Raw genomic sequence first — 16,916 nt, forward strand, 5'->3', positions numbered from 1 at the left:
GATACTGATTATTGGAGTACCTAAAAAGCCGATACCGATTAATCTGCCATTTTTTAAAATGTATTTGTAATAATGACAATTACAACAATACTGAATGAACACTTATTTTAACTTAATATAATACATCAATAAAAATCCATTTAGCCTCAAATAAATAATGAAACATGTTCAATTTGGTTTAAATAATGCAAAAACAAAGTGTTGGAGAAGTAAAAGTGCAATATGTGCCATGTAAAAAAGCTCATGTTTGAGTTCCTTGCTCATGAGAACATATGAAAGTTGGTGGTTCCTTTTAACATGAGACTTCAATATTCCCAGGTAAGAGGTTTTAGGTTGTAGTTAATATAGTATTTATAGTACTATTTCTCTCTATACCATTTGTATTTCGTATACCTTTGACTATTGGATGTTATTTTAGGCACTATAGTATTGCCAGTGTAACGGTATAGCTTCCATCCCTCTCCTCGCCCCTACCTGGGCTCGAACCAGGAACACATTGACAACAGCCACACTCAAAGCAGCTTTACCCATCGCTCCACAAAAGCCGGAATAACTACTCCAAGTCTCAGAGCGAGTGACGTTTGAAACGCTATTAGCGCACACCCAGCTAACTAGCTAGCCATTTCACATCGGTTACACCAGCCATTAGGCTGATAGGCTTGAAATCATAAACCGCGCTGTGCTTGCGAAGTGCTGCTGGCAAAACGCACTAAAGTGCTGTTTGAATGAATGATTACAAGCCTGCTGCTGCCTACCATCGCTCAGTCAGACTGCTCTATCAAATCATAGACTTAATTATAACATAATAACACACAGAAATACGAGCCTTCGGTCATTAATATGGTCGAATCCTGAAACTATAATTTCGAAAACAAAACGTTTATTATTTCAGTGAAATACGGATACCGTTCGGTATTTTATCGAAAGGGTGGCATCCCTAAGTATAAATATTCTTGTTACATTGCACAACCTTCAATCTTATGTCATAACGTAAAATTCTGGCAAATTAGTTCGCAATGAGCCAGGCGGCCCAAACTGTTGCATATACACTGACTCTGCGTGCAATGAAGGCAAGAGAAATGACACCATTTAACCTGGTTAATATTGCCTGCTAACCTGGATTTATTTGAGCTAAATATGGAGGTTTAAAAATATGTACTTCTGTGTATTGATTTTAAGAAAGGCATTGGTGTTTATGGTTAGGTACAGTCATCCAACGATTGTGCTTTTTTCGCAAATGCGCTTTTGTTAAATCATCCCCCAGCGTTGCATCGATTATATGCAACACAGGACACGCTAGATAAACGAGTAATATCATCAACCATGTGTAGTTATAACTAGTGATTATGATTGATTGATTGTTTTTTATGATATGTTTAATGCTAGCTAGCAACTTACCTTGGCTCCTACTGCATTCGCGTAACAGGCAGGCTCCTCGTGGAGTGCAATGAGAGGCAGGTGGTTAGAGCGTTGAACTAGTTAGCTGTAAGGTAACGGCAAGATTGGATCCCCCGAGCTGACAAGGTGAAAATCTGCCGTTCTGCCCCTGAACAAGGCAGTTAACCCACCGTTCCTAGGCCGTCATTGAAAATAAGAATGTGTTCTTAACTGACTTGGCTAGTTAAATAAAGGTATATATATATTTTTTTATCTGTGACTGATGTGGTGTATTCCTCAATGTCATCGGAAGAATCTCGGGAACATGTTCCAGTCTGTGATAGCAAAGCAGTCCTGTAGTTTAGCATCTGCTTCATCTGACCATTTTTTTCATAGACCGAGTCACTGGTGCTTCCTGCTTTCATTTTTGCTTGTAAGCAGGAATCAGGAGGATAGAGTTGTGGTCGGATTTACCAAACTACTGTGATTATTATTATTTGACCATGCTGGTCATTTATGAACATTTGAACATCTTGGCCATGTTCTGTTATAATCTCCACCCAGCACAGCCAGAAGAGGACTGGCCAACCCTCATAGCCTGGTTCCTCTCTAGGTTTCTTCCTAGGTTTTGGCCTTTCTAGGTAGTTTTTCGTAGCCACCGTGCTTCTACACCTGCATTGCTTGCTGTTTGGGGTTTTAGGCTGGGTTTCTGTACAGCACTTTGAGATATCAGCTGATGTAAGAAGGGCTATATAAATACATTTGATTTGATAGAGATTTGGTAGAACTGATTTAAGTTTCCCTGCATTAAAGCCTCCGGCCACTAGGAGCGGTGCCTCTGGGTGAGTGGTTTCCTGTTTGCTTATTTCCTTATACAGCTGGCTAAGTGCAGTCTTAGTGCCAGCATCTGTCTGTGGTGGTAAATAAACAGCCATGAAAGTATAGCTGAGAACTCTCTAGGCAAATAGTGTGGCCTGCAGTTTATCACAATATACTCTACTTCAGGCGAGCAAAATCTAGAGACTTCCTTAGATTTTGTGCACCAGCTGTTGTTTACAAATATGCACAACCCGCCCCCCTCGTCTGAACGGAGTGTGCTATTCTTTCCTGCCGGTGCAGCATGTATCCCGCAAGCGGAATATCCATGTCGTCATTCAGCCACGATTCCGTGAAGCAAAGGATATTACAGTTTTTGATGTCCCATTGGTAGGATATTCGTGATCGTACCTCGTCTAGTTTATTGTCCAATGATTGCACGTTGGCGAGTAATATTGATGGTAACGGCAGCTTTCCTAGTTGCCTTCTGCGGGTCCAGACAAGACATCCGGCTCTTCGTCCTCTGCTTCGCTTCCTTTTGCGAATAATTGGGATGTCTGCCTTGTGGGGTGTTTGGAAAATATTGTGTGAGTCCTGCTTGTTGTTGTTGTTGTTGAAGAAATCTTCGTCTAATCCGAGGTGAGTGATCGCTGTCTTGATATCCATCATAACAAACACTGTTCTTTTCATTGTTGATACATTTTGCTACATTTTCCTCCCAGTCTAACTATTTGTTTAATTTGGGCAGTTTATTGTTGAGTGAATTAAACAGAGGGGCAAGCTAATGCAGCAAAGCTACAGCTCTACTTTAGGATGTTCCAGAGTGGCCAAACTGAATTGGGCTGTACTGGGGATTATGCTCAAGACTGTTGACTTGTGCCACATCTGCAGCTGACAGAGAGGATGATGGGAGTCACGCTCCACGCAACCCACCGCACTCAGTTCAGCTCAACAGCACGGGCCTTAGCCACAGCGCAACTTATAGGGAGGGTTTAGGACACGTGACAAACATTATTGCCATAATCCAAGATAATGCTGTAACCAAGCAATTTTCTGCTTGAGGGACCTCAGGAAGTCCGTGTGGAGGAGGATATTTGTGGCTCCATAGAGTGTTCTGGAGGGTGGGCATGTGGACTGGCACTCACACTAAGAAATCCAGCACTTGGTGTCCTCTAATTGTAAGGATCGCTTGGGATGGATTTCACTGTGAAGGGAGTGTGCATTTCCGTCCATCAATCCAGACCTTTACTGTCCTCTGAAAAAGTCTGATTGTAGTCTATAGACCTAGCTGTAATAAACAGCTTTCCTCTATATGTGTTATGATAGTTCTCAGTATACTGTATGTGTTGGTAGACTAGGAACTGTTGGGGGGTGAAACTCAAATGCATATGTACAGTATAATAAACAACTGTAGCTTGTAAGTGATTTGGATTTTGCAATGCATTGTGTAGATTCCTCAATGCATAGGCCTTATATTATCTTGTATTTTACAAATGTTTTCCAAAGCCACATTGTTAACATGGAGCCCTGTATATGAGGGGAAAAACAAGGCTTTGATGTAAAGCTCAGAGCAGCCTGTCTCCAGCGCCACGCCACCTCACGCAATGTCAAGGTTAGAGTTTATATCGCTCTTCCCATTCAGCTCCCAGGCAGGAAAACAAGCCTTGGCAATTCATTCCATTATTCCATTTAATTTCCTCCTGGTGTGACCTGGGTAAGGGAGGAGAGAACAGAAATATACTTGGTTTTCTTCAGTACTCTTAATAACGGCTGGAGTCTTTCAAACAGGGGTGTCGTGTTGTACTCATCAAATCAATGTTTATTCGTCACGTGCACAGGATATTGATGTAAAGGGTAGAGTGAAATGCTTACTTGCAAGCTCTCCTCAATGTATTACAATGGAGCACTATAATTCTCAGTATTAAGAAATAAGTAATACAAATTAATTTAAAAACAATTGTGACTATGGTAATATGTATACAATAAGAATACAGTGCATTCGGAAAGTATTCAAGACCTCTTGATTTTTACCACTTTTGTTACGTTACAGCCTTATTCCAAAAAAACATGTAATTGTTTTTCCCTTATCAATCTACACACAATACCCTATAATGACAAAAAATGTGTTTTAAAAGTCTTTGCAAATTTATTCTAGAACCCCCCCCCCCCCCCCCCTGGAAATATCACATTTACGTAAGTATTCAGACCCTTTACTCAGTACTTTGTTGAAGCACCTTTGGCATTGATTACAGCCTCGAGTCTTCTTGGGTATGATGCTACAAGCTTGGCACATCTGTATTTGGGGAGTTTCCCCCATTCTTCTCTGCAGATCCTCTCAAGCTCTGTCAGGTTGGATGGTGAGTGTCGCTGCACAGCTATTTTCAGGTCTCTCCAGCGATGTTCAAGTCCGGGCTCTGGCTGGGCCACTCAAGAACATTCAGAGACTTGTCACAAAGCCACTCCTGCGTTGTCTTGGCTGTGTGCTTAGCATCATTGTCCTGTTGGAAGGTGAACCTTTGCCCCAGTCTGAGGTCCTGAGCGCTCTGGAGCAGGTTTTCATCAAGGAAATGTTTTGGTACCCTTCCCCAGATCTGTGCCTCGACACAATCCTGTCTCGGAGCTCTACGGACAATTTATTTGACCCCATGGCTTGGTTTTTGCTCTGACATGCACTGCCAGACTGAACTGTGGGACCTTATATAGACAGGTTAGTGCCTTTCCAAATCATGTCCAATCAATTGAATTTACCACAGGTGGACTCCAAAAAAGTTATAGAAACATCTCAAGGATGATCAGTGAAAACAGGGATGCACCTGATCTCAATTTCAAGTCTCTTAGCAAAGGGTCTGAATACTAATGCAAAAAAGGTATTTCTGTTTATAAATACATTTGCAAACATTTCTTTAAACCTGTTTTTGCTTTATCGTTATGGGGTATTGTGTGTAGTTTGCTGAGGATTTTTATTTATTTAATCCATTTTTAGAAGAAGGCTGTAACGTAACAAAATGTGGGGAAAAGTCAACATATACAGCTCCTTCAGAAAGTATTCATACCCCTTATTCCACATTTTGTTGTGTTACAGCCTGATGGAATCATTTTAGATTTTTTTTTCTCATCCATTTACACACAACACCCCATAGTGACAAAGTGAAAGCATGTTTTTAGAATTTTTGGCAAAATTTATAGAAAATGAAATACAGAAATATTTAATTTACATAAAGTATTCACTCCCCTTTGTAGAAGCAGCTGTGGTGGCGATTTATACCGTTTTCAGGTCTTGCTATAGATTTTCAAGTACATTTACAGTACCAGTCAAAAGTTTGGGCACAGCTATTATTGTAGAATAATAGTGAAGACGTCAAAATAATGAAATAACACACATGGAATCATGTAGTAACCAAAAATGTGTTAAAACAAATCAAAATATATTTTATATTTGGGATTCTTCAAAGTAGCCACCCTTTGCCTTGATGATCGTTTTGTACACTCATTCTCTCAACCAGCTTCATGAGCTAGTCACCTAGAATACATTTTAATAAACAGGTGTGCCTTGTTAAAAGTGAATTTGTGGATTTTTTTTCTCCCCTTAATGCATTTCAGCCAATCAGTTGTGTTGTGACAAGGTATCCCTATTTGGTAAAAGACCAAGTCAATATTATGTCAAGAACAGCTCAAAAACACAGAGAAACGACAGCCCATCATTACTTTAAGACATGAAGGTCAGTCCAGGAAAATTTCAAGAACTTTGAATGTTTCTTCAAATGCAGTCTCATAAACCATCAATCGCTATGATGAAACTGGCTCTCATAAGGAACGCCACAGGAAAGGAAGAAAGAGAGTGATGGAGTGCTGCATCAGATGACCTGGCCTCCACAATCACCTGATCTTAACCCAATGGAGAGGGTTTGGGATGAGTTGGACCGCAGAGTGAAGGAAAAGCAGCCAACAAGTGCTCAGAATATGTGGGAACACCTTCAAGACAGTTGGAAAAGCATTCCAGGTGAAGCTGGTTGATAGAATGCCAAGATTGTGCAAAGTTGTCATCAAGGCAAATGTTGTCTACTTTGAAGAATATAAAATGTATTTTGATTTGTATAACCCTTTTTTTTGGTTACTACATATTTGTTCTTTCATAGTTCTGATGTTTCGACTATTATTCTACAATGTAGAAAATAGTAAAAATAAAGAAAAACCTTTGAGTAGGTGTGTCCAAACTTTTGACTGGTACTTTATATTAACCTTTATTTAAGCATTGAGCCCAGGGTCTCTTTTCACAAAGTATCCCAGCTTATGCAATTTCAAATACAAAACCAGTAAAATACAGCACAACACAAATATTCTGTAATCCATGGCTTCTGGTTAGGGTATGTATGTACAGTCACTGTGGGGACGACGTCCTCAATGCACTCATTGATAAAGCCAGTGACTGATGTGGTGTACTCCTCAATGCCATCGGAAGAATCCCGGAACATGTTCCAGTCTGTGATAGCAAAACAGTCCTGTAGTTTAGCATCTTTTTTATAGGCCGAGTCACTGGTGCTTCCTGCTTTAATTTTAGCTTGTAAGCAGGAATCGGGAGGATAGAGTTGTGGTCGGATTTACCAAATGGAGGGCGAGGGAGAGCTTTGTACGCTTCTCTGTGTGTGGAGTACAGGTGATCTAGATTTTATTTTTTTCCCTCTGGTTGCACATTAACATGTTGATGGACATTTGGTAGAACTGATTTAAGTTTCTCTGCATTAAAGTCTCTGGCCACTAGGAGCGCCGCCTCTGGGGGAGTGGTTTCCTGTTTTCTTATTTCCTTATACAGTTGACTGAGTGCGGTCTTAGTGCCAACATCTGTCTGTGGTGGTAAGATTAACAGCCACGAAAGTATAGCTGAAAACTCTCTAGACAAGTAGTGTGGCCTACTTCAGGCGAGCAAAATTTGAGACTTCCTTAGATTTCGTGCACCAGCTGTTGTTTACAAATGTGCACAGACCACCCCCCCTCGTCTTGTGCTATTCTATCTTGCCGGTGCAGCGTATATCCGTCATTCAGCCCCATAGGATATTACAGTTTTTGATGTCCCGTTGGTAGGATATTCGTGATCGTACCTCGTCTAATTTATTGTACAATGATTGCCCGTTGGCGAGTAGTATTGATGGTAACTGCAGCTTTCACATTGGCCTTCTTCGGGGCCTGACCAGGCATCCGGCTCTTTGTTCTCGGTACCTACGTTGCTTCCTCTTGCAAATAACGGTGATGTTGGCCCTGTGGGGTGTTTGGAGAATGCCTTGTGCGTCCTCCTTGTTGTAGAAACAATCTTTGTCTTATCCGAAGTGAGTGATCGCTGTCCTGATATCCAGAAGCTCTTTTTTTGCCATAAGATACAGTTGCAGAAACATTATGTACAAAGTAAGTTACAAATAACGCGAAAAAACTCACATAATAGCACAATTGGTTGGGCGCCCGTAAAACTGCTGCCATTTCTTCCGGCGCCATTTTGGAGCTCCCCAGGGGTGCGAGCTCAGTTCCCTCATGTACTCCTTGTTCACCGACGACTGCATGGCCAAGCACAACTCCAACACCATCATTAAGTTTGCAGAAGACACAACTGTGGTAGGCCTGATCACCGACAGCCACATCAACAACAAACTAGAATGGTCCAAACACACACAATATTTGGCATGGGTCCTGAGATCCTCAAAAGGTTCTACAGCTGCAACATCGAGAGCATCACTGCCCGGTACGGCAATTGCTCAGCCTCTGACCGCAAGGCACTACAGAGGGTAGTGCGTACGGCCCAGTACATCACTGGGGCTAAGCTGCCTGCCATCCAGGACCTCTACACCAGGCAGTGTCAGAGGAAGGCCCTAAATTGTCAAAGACCCCAGCCACCCCAGCTATAGACTGTTCTCTCTAGTACCGCATAGCAAGCTGTACCGGAGTGCCAAGTCTAGGACAAAAAGGCTTCTCAACAGTTTTTACCCCCAAGACTCCTGAACAGGTAATCAAATGGCTACCCGGACTATTTGCATTGTGTGCCCCCCCCAACCCCTCTTTTTACGCTGCTGCTACTCTCTGTTTATCATATATGCATAGTCACTTTAACCATACCTACATGTACATACTACCTCCATTGGGCCGACCAACCAGTGCTCCCGCACATTGGCTAAACTGGCTATCTGCATTGTGTCCCACCACCCGCCAACCCCTCTTTTTACGCTTATGCTACTCTCTGTTCATCATATATGCATAGTCACTTTAACCATACCTACATGTACATACTACCTCAATCAGCCTGACTAAGCAGTGTTTTTATGGAATTTTTTTCCTTAATGAATTTACATACAGATGTATGTAGCCTCACTATTGTATATAGCCTGTCTTTTTTATTTCTTTACTTACCTATTGTTCACCTAATACCTTTTTTGCACTGTTGGTTAGAGCCTGTAAGTAAGCATTTCACTGTAAAGTGTACACTTGTTGTTTTCGGCGCACGTGACAAATACACTTTTATTTGAACAATTACATTCCTCAGTAAGAAAGTCCCCAATCAATATTTTAAATTCTCCTAGCGGCACAGTAGAAACTGTTCTTGTGGTGTCAGGTCACAGTTATTGTGTGTTCTTACTTACAACAGTTAATAGTTATATTTATTGTAGTGTTATTTGCTCCACCAGGTCAAAACCATTGATACAACTAGTAGTATTTTCCCACATTTTCCATTTTCTTTGTGTGTGAAAAGAAATAGCCTGAAAGACACCAATCACTCATGTGAGACCATTACATGCGGGAAATCATGGTGAAATATCCACTGTATGCAGTGTCAGTGTAATATTGCTCCCAAGAGTCTGACCCTTTCATCCCTACTAACAATGCACTCCTGATGATGTCAAGACTCTCTAAGACACAGACAGCCACACCAAACGTGTGGTTTGAGACCTCGCGATGAAGCTCTCACAACAATACGGAGAGGTTTCTCTTTTCTTTTGTAAAAAGGTCCTTTTTTTGAAGAGCACTGACAAATAACGTGGAGAGAAAGATGATAACTATGAAGGGGGGGGGGGGGGGGCAGAGCTTTTGCCCAAGCTACTTCAGTTGCATTGAAGAGGACTTAGTGCCGATGGATGGTGCACTACAGAATGTCATGGATATAATTCAAGCTGCCAGCTTAATCAGGATGTTACCAGGAAACAACCTGCAAAAAGGAAGAAGCAATTGTTTGCTGACCCCTAACCCCAGAGTCCATTATAGATTGTCATAAATTATTTTAGCCCCTTTTATGTTGGGTGGCTCAGGATTTCTGCTGGGGTTTTGGGGGAATTCAATGAGGGACACCCAGAGCTTAATGCTCCACATGCATTAGGCACCCTTTTCTCATAACCTCACATGGACAGATTAATTAAAGTGTAAATCTCCCACCAAAATCAATCATCTTTGGGTAATTTCTTGTTTGCACTCGGAGGTTGGGCTATGTTAGCTGTCCGAATTTGGTTGAAACTGGTATTTTTTTACAATAGTTTTATGAGTCCATGTGTTTTTTCCAGGCCCTAAAGTAGATTTTGAGGCAGCCACCTTGTTATATTGAAATGGTGTGACTTTTATGTAAGTTATGAACCAGTTTTTCTCTGTTTATAAACCCCTCTGTTTATTAGTTGACATTTTAATGTTTCCAGTGCTGAGGCACTTTATTTTCCTGCCTGGTACTCTGCATAAATTGACATCGAATTGAATGGTTGAGCCCATCTCTGACATTGGTTAACATGTCAATCAATTCAAATGCTACCATAGTACCTTGATCTCTTACACACACACATTAGGACATTCCTTGAGTACCAAGTTGAAATCAAATTAACTGGAAAAATCAGTGAAATCCATCAGCCATTTTTGTCTCTGGGTGTTGATTTGACCTGTATGTTATTTTAGGCTGTCCATCCTGGTGTTCTTCCTTCTACTGGAGAGCATCGAACAACTATTCCACAGAAGATAAAGAAATGTGTACTGGATCTCATTAGTTGGTGATAGCAAATGTAAAAAAGTGGTCAGGTAGAAATTATAGTGGTCTTAAGTTTGGCTGCAATTCTTTTCATTATCAACCAGTGTTTGTGGAGCTGGAGGAAAATGTATTCTCCTGCCGCTAAGGGCTCTCACTTTTAAATTAAGTGTCATTCATTTAAGTGTCATTGCAGCACATCTTGGTTTCTAAGGGTTTCTAAGGGAAAGACACTGGATTGTCATAATAACCACACTTTGCAGCTGAATCATGGTTGTTCTGGCTTTTGGGAGTCAGGTAAATTCAACGGCTATGTGGCATTTGAAACTAAAGTGACAATTTGTCTTGTGATGTTCCATTTGTGTACACGATAAAGATCTAAAAACATGTATCAATAAGTGTTTGCCATCGAAAGCAAGAAAGGAAATAACATCTTGCACAATTATGTCCTTTTTGCCAGATTGATCAGAACTACTGTCACCTGGTTGTCAGCTTGTGAGTTGTGAGTTTTAGTCCTGCCATGGCCTTTGCCATGAATTTACTGTGTGTGGTGTGGCTCATCCCTAATGTGGAGTGTACTGAGAACAGCTGCTGTGCTCTGTACCCCTGACCTTTGGGCTACTGGACTGAGCTCCGGGTTCCATGGCGATGGCTCACTCCGCTCTACATGTTCGGCAGCCTTTGTAACGCCAGGCTTGAATGGAGAGGACCTTGATAATGTGGAGCAGTCGTCCTTCACCAGCTTCAGAGGTTGTTAAAGACCACGTCACAGGGTTACCTGAAGAGATAGTTAGCTTTAACTGGTCGACCACTGAGCCCAGGAAAATAAGGTACGGCTTCTGTGAACTCTGCACCAGATAAGGCATTTTGATGTCATTGTTTTTGAAAATGTGATTTATCATTTGATGCATTCTTTTAATTAGTAAATGGAGTTGTGAGGCAGTTCAAATGATCTTCATTGTCATGCTGGTTAGCACAGTAATCTTATGGCCTTTTGAAATGAAGCCATGTACCGGATTTCTTTCTTTGCGTCCTTGATATTTTTTTCTAGAGAAAATGATGATTGATATTCATTTGTATAATTACTTAATCATTATTCAATATGGCAAATATGTGCAATAAGATCACAGGTTGAAAAAGTTTCAATCGGTCTTGCTGTTTCAGGGTCCCTCAGTGTTATATTTGCTAAATCTTGCAATTAGCCTGAGTGAGTCAAGATGGGGATATTTTGAACTCTCTGTTCCTGTAATAACTGTGAGCTATAATTGAGTCATTCAGACCAGAGATATCAGTGCTCTACAAGTGACCGAGGTCAATAGACCAATCTTCCCGTCGAAATGAAAAGTGAACTGATTCAAAGAGGAATTCCACTTTTCAGACAAAGACCAGATTAGTTCCTGTGTGTTTTTCTTGACAGTTAGAGTGGAGTTTAGATGTCGGGGGTGAGAACACCTTTAGAACAGGTTGAGATTGGATCGAATGGCCGTGAACTGGCCTCCATCCTCCACAAATGTAAAAGTAATTTGTGTAACCTCCAGCAGTAGCCTAACTGTGTGTGTGAATGTGATGAGAAAATTAAACTATATCTGTGACTTTGGTTTCTTTTGATAATCAGGAGCTCCACATTGAACCATAGCTCCAAGCTCTGCTATGCTCTGCTAAATAAAGTATCCTGATGTGTTTTATACCCTACAGTGATCACTTGACTTTTTTCTCCGTATGTAGCCAACTTCTGTTTCATTAGGTTAACTTCCATTCACAAATATCAGGTAAGTTCCAATTCTTTTCAGTATATCAAGATGTCAAACTATACCACTTTTTATTTGTGTGTACCATGTGTTTTTCTTTCCATCTACAAGGTTTTTCACCATACATGCATGAATGAGCAAAAAACATGAAGAACATGATGGTTTATGTTTGAAGTGTTTCCAGTATATAGATAAGACAGTATAAGTACATTATCTCACTGTAACGAAAGATGTTTATGTTGTATCTTACTATGTTACATATCCATTGAGACAACAGGCCTGTGTTCCTCACGATGCTGTGTGTCTCCACCCCTGTCCTCCACGCTGCAGCTCCTGTCTCCCACCTGACGCTGCTCCTCTGTGGGATCACTGGTTCAAGCACACCCTTCTGCTGAAGGACCACCATGTCCTCACCACCGAGCGCCTCGTCCAGCTGTTCACTCCACTGCTACTGCCGCACAATGCCTCCTATAGCACCATGGTATGCATCTCACAATACACTAGTACAGTTTCTTTTACATACAGTACAGACTCCAGGGGTTTGAATCCCAGTTTTTTTCCACTTCTGGCTTGTTACTGTAGCAATCTTCATGCACTGCAAGCACATAGGGCTCTAAAGTGCTACCAATTTGGTTGCATATGCTCTAAAAATGTTGTTTTGCGACCTGGAATTTTAATTTGGGAGCACCAGTGCCCTAAAGACAAAAGCGAGCGCATATTCGTTAACATCATGGTTGTACGGAAGAGTATTAGGGCCAAGTAATGAAGAAAAAAAAGGGATAAGTCTTGGTACCAGTTTAGGTTTTTTGCACGTATAGTACTTTGAAAACTTGAAATACAAGGATAAAGTTGAAACTTTGAGAATAAAGTTACAATGAATTTTTTCGGATAAAGTCTCAAATTAAATGGCAATATTTTGAGAATAAAGTCAATTTAACTTTACAATTTAAATCCAAATAGTAAATTAAATGTTTTATTTTGAAGACTTTACATTTTATTTAGAGAATGAAGTAAAAAATATTGAGAATAAAGTAAACATTTTGAGAATTAAGTCGCAATTATATTTCCAGATTAAGGTAGGGAATCTGTTTAATTGCATAGCTACCTGGCTCCATGTTGTTGTGCACTGTAAAAAGGCCTTAGATGACCTGGTAAAACCTATGGCTTTAGTAACACGGTTTCCACCGACATAACATAATGGCTAAAGCATATATGCAGCAGTTTATTGCAATACCATATGGTTTCGTTTTGTCATATGTGTCCATATGCCATATCGCCTTGGGACCTTTGGTCGTGTACTGCCGTCAGCGTCGTACGTGCCTAAGCTTCACACCTTGAGGATCGATTGACTTGGTTGTAGATCTGTTGTATAGTGTCTTGTGTTACTACGAAATCTCCTTCTGAAAATATCCAATTGGCTGCGCAACCTCTTCAAGGCCATAACACCAATAATATGGTTACTATGACGTAAAAGACCAAGGATTTCCTTGTTACTGAAGCCAATTCTAAAATATAGTTTCACCAGGCCATCTAACTCAGGCATTTCAACGGTGGTGTGCACAGCAACAGGGAGCCAGGGAAGGATGCACTTCACCAAATCCCCTACTTTAGTCTTGACATTAAACTGTGACTTTATTCTCCAAAATGTTTACTTCATTCTCAAAATGTTGACTTTATTCTCTAAATATTGCCACTTTATTCACGAAATGTTTCAACTTTATTGTCTGTGCGACAATGAAAAAATTTGAAGTACCACCACCCTCTATGTATTTTTCCTCTTCACTTGGCGGTAAGACTCTTCTGTGTGGCTGTACCATTACAACAGTGAAAACGGCTTCTAGCCCAAACAGTTCCAAAGACATATTACCTGCGCAACTTTTTCTTTCTTCCAACGGCAGATTGGTGGTCCTTATTTTACATTCAGAAACCATGTCGCGGGTCATTTGTTTACACTTTATACAGTCATGTTACCTCTTAGCTAGCTAGCTAACAACCTGGTAACTTTACTAGTAGGCTATATCTGAACACTTAGCTAGCTAGCTAGCTAACAACCTGGTAACTTTACTAGTAGGCTATATCTGAACACTTAGCTAGCTAGCTAACAACCTGGTAACTTTACTAGTAGGCTATATCTGAACACTTAGCTAGCTAACAACCTGATAACTTTACTAGTAGGCTATATCTGAACACTTAGCTAGCTAGCTAACAACCTGGTAACTTTACTAGTAGGCTATATCTGAACACTTAGCTAGCTAGCTAACAACCTGGTAACTTTACTAGTAGGCTATATCTGAACACTTAGCTAGCTAGCTAACAACCTGGTAACTTTACTAGTAGGCTATATCTGAACACTTAGCTAGCTAGCTAACAACCTGGTAACTTTACTAGTAGGCTATATCTGAACACTTAGCTAGCTAGCTAACAACCTGGTAACTTTACTAGTAGGCTATATCTGAACATTTAGCTAGCTAGCTAACAACCTGGTAACTTTACTAGTAGGCTATATCTGAACATTTTGGGGGCACAGAAAGAAAGGAAAAGGGATAGCTTCTTCAGGAGATCATTGATCTTAGCAATGAATGAATGATCTCATGCATGTCATCAGTCACAAACATAGGAAAACAGTGTTTTTATACAATGTAGAAACCTAATATTCAATAACATCTATTTGTATGAACATTTTAGCTTTTTATAATAAACAAATGAATTTACAGGGTTACATATTTGTTTCAATGGCACAACATGTGTTTCAAAAGTAGCTAAAACATACAGTTTTGGCCCAACATACTCTACCGTTCAAAAGTTTGGGGTCACTTTGTACACCTTTTCCTTCAAGGACATTTCTGAGGCCCATTATCAGCAACCATCACTCCTGTGTTCCAATGGCACGTTGTGTTAGCTAATCCAAGTTTATCATTTTAAAAGGCTAATTGTCCATTAGAAACCCTTTTGCAATTATGTTAGCATAGCTGAAAACTGTTGTCCTGATTAGAAGAAATAAAACTGGCCTTCTTTAGACTAGTTGAGTATCTGGAGCAACAGCATTTGTGAGATCGATTACATGCTCTAAATGGCCAGAAACAAAGAACTTTCTTCTGAAACTCGTCACTCTATTCTTGTTCTGAGCAATGAAGGCTATTCCATGCGAGAAATTGCCAAGAAACTGAAGATCTGGTGCAATGCTGTGTACTACTCCCTTCACAGAACAGCGCAAACTGACTCTAACCAGAATAGAAAGAGGAGTGGGAGGCCCCGGTGCACAACTGAGCATGAGGACAAGTATATTAGAGTGTCTAGTTTGAGAAAAAGATGCCTCACAAGTCCTCAACTGGCAGCTTTATTAAATCATACTCGCAAAACACCCGTCTCAACGTCTACAGTGGAGAGGAGACTCCGGGATGCTGGACTTATAGGCAGAGTTGCAAAGGAAAAGCCATATCTCAGACTGACCAATAAAAATTAAGATGGGCAAAAGAACACAGACACTGGACAGAGGAACTCTGCCTAGAAGACCAGCATCCCGCCTCTTCACTGTTGACGTTGAGACTGGTGTTTTGCGGGTACTATTTAACAAAGTTCTTTGTTTCTGGCCATTTTGAGCCTGTAATCAAACCCACAAATGCTGATGCTCCAGATATTCAACTAGTCTAAAGAAGGCCAGTTTTATTGCTTCTTTAATCAGAACAACAGTTTTCAGTTGTGCTAACGTAATTGCAAAAGGGTTTTCTAATGATCAATTAGCCTTTAGCTAACACAACGTGTCATTGGAACACAAGAGTGATGGTTGCTGATAATGGGCCTCTGTACGCCTATGTAGATATTCCATAAAAAAATCTGCCGTTTCCAATAGTCATTTACAACATTAACAATGTCTACACTGTATTTCTGATCAAATTGATGTTATTTTAATGGACAAAAAGTTAGCTTTTCTTTCAAAAACAAGGACATTTCTAAGTGACCCCAAACTTTTGAACAGTAGTGTGTATGTGTGATATATAGGCCATATCTCAATCGATAAAAGTAAAGAATTCTGGTACTCCTACATTTTATATGTTAGGACACCATTGCCACCAATGAAAAGGTTCATTTAGAGCCCTGCTAGCACGTCATGCATTACAAGGATATCTTTAAAAAAATTACAGACACCTACAGTGTTAAACCTCAGACAACACGATATCAGGGGCTTTCGTATGTTAGTTGTCTTTCAAAGATAGCAGCCATTGTATGGACAATCGGTGTTAAGAAGGCGATAGCACTTTGGGCCTCTTTGTCTCTGTGGGTGTGAAACATAGTGATTCTCATTCATCAGATTACTACACAGGGTGACCTTGACCGAAGGGAAACTCTGACCCATGCACTAATCGCAAATAACAGTCTCTGCCCAGTCTCCTCTCATCCTGTGGCTTATTCTCCTGAAAACACAGGCCTTTAATTTGTTATTAGCTGAACTATTGCTGAGGCCTAGGCCTGTGTGAATGAGGCAGGCATTAGACCTTCTTCACAACCGAGGCGGGAGTCTTTGAAAGTCCCTACTCATTGACCTTGCAACAGAGTATGCCTAATTACACGGCCGATGAAATTACAGTGACTATTCACCAGGCCCACATCTCATCTTCCTTCCTGAATCATCTCTGTTACTTTCTTTGTTTGTGTGCTTAGGGTTTTCATTTAACTGAGACACATGTAACTGTATCACAAACCAAATCAATGTGTAAGTCTATACAGAGTAATCTCTTAACATTTGATGGAGTGGGAAATATCTGTTCTTCCCAACAAAGGATAAGTTTATTTCTTGTAATATAATCAGTTTTGAAAAACAACTATCTTATTTGTATTCAATTTCCTGACGCAAGACAGAGGCAGAGAGAGGCTGTAGAGGCTCTTGAAAATATGAACTGACAAAGAGAAGGGAGGTGCCGCCATCCTGATCATCATGTCCAAGTGCACCAGGAAGAGCTTGAGTGTGTGTCTCTCTCTCTCTCTCTCTCTCTCTCTCT

The 16,916-nt window shown here is 40.6% G+C and overlaps 1 pseudogene; it reads left to right on the forward strand.

The window, feature by feature from the left end:
* Positions 1–16,916, forward strand: part of LOC115146320 (centrosomal protein kizuna-like) — a 39,946-nt pseudogene that overhangs the window by 12,006 nt on the left and 11,024 nt on the right.

The sequence above is a fragment of the Oncorhynchus nerka genome, linkage group LG18 (assembly GCF_034236695.1).
Source record: "Oncorhynchus nerka isolate Pitt River linkage group LG18, Oner_Uvic_2.0, whole genome shotgun sequence".
In the NCBI taxonomy this organism is placed as follows: Eukaryota; Metazoa; Chordata; class Actinopteri; order Salmoniformes; family Salmonidae; genus Oncorhynchus; species Oncorhynchus nerka.